Source organism: Ranitomeya variabilis, chromosome 5 (genome assembly GCF_051348905.1).
Source record: "Ranitomeya variabilis isolate aRanVar5 chromosome 5, aRanVar5.hap1, whole genome shotgun sequence".
Taxonomy (NCBI): domain Eukaryota; kingdom Metazoa; phylum Chordata; class Amphibia; order Anura; family Dendrobatidae; genus Ranitomeya; species Ranitomeya variabilis.
In genome coordinates, this window is record NC_135236.1 from 189732872 (window position 1) to 189736859 (window position 3988).

The window sequence follows — 3988 nt, forward strand, 5'->3', positions numbered from 1 at the left end:
TGATAATGGTAAGAGGTAATAATTGGTAAAAAGTGTTGGTTATACAGAGAATATAAAAGCTCAGGAAGAGTTTACAGCTCCATGTATTCTGTACATGGGGTGCAGTAGAGCCGGCTGGGTGGCACTGGGGGTAATAGGTGTGCACCAGTTTGGTGGAATAGACACTTGGGAGAATTGATAAAGTAAATAGGAACATGGAGGAAATATGTGATAAGAAAGATAGAAAAACTAATAAAAATATTAACTTTACAATACAAAAATAATGTAAGTTATAAAATGGAACGATGATGAAACACATAGAGGGATTAATAATGTAATAAATAAACCACTGGAAGTCGCCATGAAGTTCTCTGCCGTTCCTCTGGACTCAAAACTGTCACCCATGATGCCCACATCACAGTGTATAGGGCAGAGCAGGGCCAGGAGCTGCTGCCTTGCAGGAACCACCTGAGGGTTCCGTCACCTCTGACCTCTGGTCACCTGCACACGACCAACTGCCGTTTACTTTCAACTGTCGGCTGAAGTGATTGGACCGAGGTCTACAGGCGGGAAGATATTACTGAGAATGGCGACTACAGGACGAGGAAAAGAGAGTGATAGGAGGAGCGAGGAGAAGGGGAGTGAGGAGAAGGGGCGCAAGGAGAAGAGGAAGAGAGAAGAGGACAGCGTGACCGGATTCAAGAAGATCACGAAGAAGAGGAGACGAGACAACGGATTGGAGGAGCCAACACCTGGATGCAGTGGAGACCCTGGATCATCCGGCCCCTGTGCCAGGCTTAACATCAGCCTCTTCAACATCCACCAGGTCCTGGGGAGAGGCGCCTTTGGCAAAGTAAGGCCTACATATTTTTTATTTATTTGAAACCAGAAGTTTTATTATATCCCCATGTATTGTTCTCTGTTATCAACCATGTCCTGCTTTGTTATTGCTCATTGTAGTGTCCTTCTGTGAGATGACATATAAAACATCACCATAGTTAGGGCTAGTGCTGCTATAACCTGGTATTCTTCTATACTGGAGGGTTCATCTCAAAGGTCACAGCAGTAGGGGGCAGGGGACATTGCTTTATTCCATGTCATTGCCAATATTGGCAACAATCAGGCTGCCATATTATATATATTGGTCTCTAGGTAATCAATCATATTTGGACCTCACTAATGCCAGCGCCAAGCCCCCACTAATGCTTGCTCTATTTATTCCCATATGGTAACAGAGGAAAACTCTTTTAAAAGTCATTGTCATTTTAATTTTTATTTTATAAATCAATAGCAAATATAAAAACTAAGCAACTTTGTAATAAATCTTATTAGAGAAATCTGCTTCTTTCTCCAGCAGGAGTGAATTTTTATTTTCTAATTTCTGGATAATTTCTGTATTTAGTGAAGACAGATTGTTACATTACTGAGAGGAGATGACAGTTGGTGCTGATAATATTCTATGTAGAGGAGGTGAGGGAGGAGCTAAATGCAGCACTCCTCCTCTCTCCCCCTACCTTCTACATAAAATATTATCAGCACCAACTGTCATCTCCTATCTCACTACTTTAGAATTTTTAAAATTAAAATACAGTTCTGGTGGAGAAAGGAGCAGATTTATCTGATAGGATTTATTGCAAAGTTTCCTATTTTCATGTGTGTTTTTGATTTATGAAATAAATATTAAAAATTAAAATGATGATTATTAGTTAAGACCTCTCCATAGATCTCCTCCTCTACATTGTCCTGATCACCAGCAGACTGAGCGACCACTCAGTTTTCTCATGTACCTTGTGCACTATAACATCCAGATCCACTCCTGCAGACACCTTTTAAGTATTCTCCTTTTGTGTTTTTCAGGTGGTCCTGGCATCTGTCCCTGGCAGTAACATCAACGTGGCCGTCAAAATGATCAGCAAAAGGGACAATGAAGACACCATCTTGAGAGAGCGGCGGATACTCCTGGCGGCCAGACACTGCCCATTCCTGTGCCACCTCTATGCCGCACACCAGTCTCAGCACAGGGCGTATTTCATCACGGAGTATCTGTCCTGTGGCAGCCTGGAGGATTTGATCAGGATGTGCGGCTGCCTCAACATCGGCAATGTGAGGTGAGAAAATGTAGAATCTACCATCTAGGGCATATATTTAGGGTGCTGGAAGCAGGAGGTGGGGTGCCATGGTATTTGGGGATTGCCAGAGAAGGATTTCATGACATTGATTCTACGCTCTGTTCTCTCCATCAGATTCTACACAGCAGAGATGGTATGTGGCCTCCAGTTCCTCCACGGACACAACATCGTCCACCGGTAAGCAGAACTTTCCTTCTTCTCTCTGTCCCCTTTACATGCTGTAGATATGGCCCTCGGCTTCCTTGGTGTCCTGCCGCCTATTCTACCTGATCTTGTAGTGACCCATTTTCCATCTATTGTATCACTGGACAGATTTCTTATTTTGTTTTCTTGTTTCATTGCAGAGACATAAAGCCGGATAACATCATGTTGGATGCAGATGGCCACATCCGTATCATCGACCTTGGGCTTGCCCAAGATGGCGTCTCCTCCTCCAAATACATCTCTGGAGTGACGGGCACTTTCCATTACATGGCCCCTGAGGTGCATCGTAGAAAATGGTACGGCGCAGCAGTGGACTGGTGGAGCCTGGGGATGGTGGTGTCCAGGATGGCAGCAGGACGAACCCCATTTTACAATGGCCCCGTCAAGCAAATGGCTTTCAAAGCCATCATCAACGAGAAGCCCAAATTTCCATCTTGGCTTGATGCTGACGTGAAACATCTCATCAAGAAGCTGCTGCGCAAAGACCCTCAGACACGCCTGGGTGTGAGCGGGAATATCCGAGAGCATCCATTCTTTACCACCATCGGCTGGGAGGATCTGGAGGAAAGGAGAGCAGAGCCACCATTTACACCATTCAGACCAGTTCTGGAGAACCACCATCTGCAGTGGCCGGAGCATACAGCCCTTCACCCCGTGGCCGGATTTACGTACGGGTCACCAAGCTGGACCCGGTAAGTATCTCCTCCTCTGAGGATATATTGAGGCAATCATCATCCATCTTGTCTTTTTTAATGTTTTCTAACAATGACTTTATGTCTCTCTTTTTCTTAGGTGGATGAAAAGATCTGGACTGTGAAAGAATCCACGACCATCTGGTGAGTGACCGCTGTACATAAAGGACACCTATATATCAGTACATTGTATCTGATGTTATATAGCGGAATGGTTCATTATAAAGACCATTCCCCTAATGTAACAGAAGATCCGGTAGATAGATTTCCTGTCTTCCTCTTATGTCTTGCAGGATGAGCCCGTGCCAACTGCTCAGAACTTCATGCCTCCTGACCCGTGCCTCATGTCTCTGCTGCTGTATGACACCTCGGCTGCCCTTCAACATCATCTCTCTATACCATCTTCATGCCGGACCACTGCCATTGCTGCCCCAGACCCTTGACCTCCTGGGCTGGCATCTAACATCCCTCCAGCCCAAAGATCTTCTACCCCAGGAGCGGCCTGTGCTAAGTTTCCATCTGGTGAGTTCAGGAACAATAGCCGCACCTTTCAGTCCTGGGGCCGCTGAGCAGCAGCATGTAAGGAGCGGCCATTATCCCTGAACTCACCGTAGCACAGGCCTGGTAAGTATCGCACCCATCACACATCACCCACACAGCATGATCAGTGCAGGTCCCCACACTACATCATCAGTACAGGCACACACATAGCACACAGTACATATCAGCACATAGATGTAGGAAATAGATCGGCTTCTGATCCTGGGATTTAATCCGATCGCCATATTTGGGGTCAGGAAGGAATTTTTCCCCCTAATATGAGGACAATTGGCCCATTCCTCATAGGGGGTTTTCGCCTTCCTCTGGATCTACACGGCCATAAATAGGTTTAGAATAAAAGATCAATAAGTAGAATCACACACTAGTAGCGTGAGAAACAAGTTATAATAAAATAAAAATACCTTAGTTTAAAATAAAAATGAG

General features: G+C 45.2%; 2 long non-coding RNA genes across 2 annotated transcripts; both read left to right on the forward strand.

Moving 5' to 3' along the window:
• Positions 1-2031: 2031 nt before the first annotated feature.
• LOC143773532 (uncharacterized) lies at positions 2032-2511 on the forward strand. The gene is made up of 3 exons (XR_013215216.1): positions 2032-2087; positions 2223-2285; positions 2453-2511. It is a non-coding gene; the product is annotated as an uncharacterized LOC143773532 (long non-coding RNA).
• A 459-nt stretch (positions 2512-2970) lies between these two features.
• On the forward strand, positions 2971-3469 carry LOC143773533 (uncharacterized). Its single transcript, XR_013215217.1, has 3 exons — positions 2971-3004; positions 3105-3148; positions 3298-3469. It is a non-coding gene; the product is annotated as an uncharacterized LOC143773533 (long non-coding RNA).
• Positions 3470-3988: the final 519 nt, after the last annotated feature.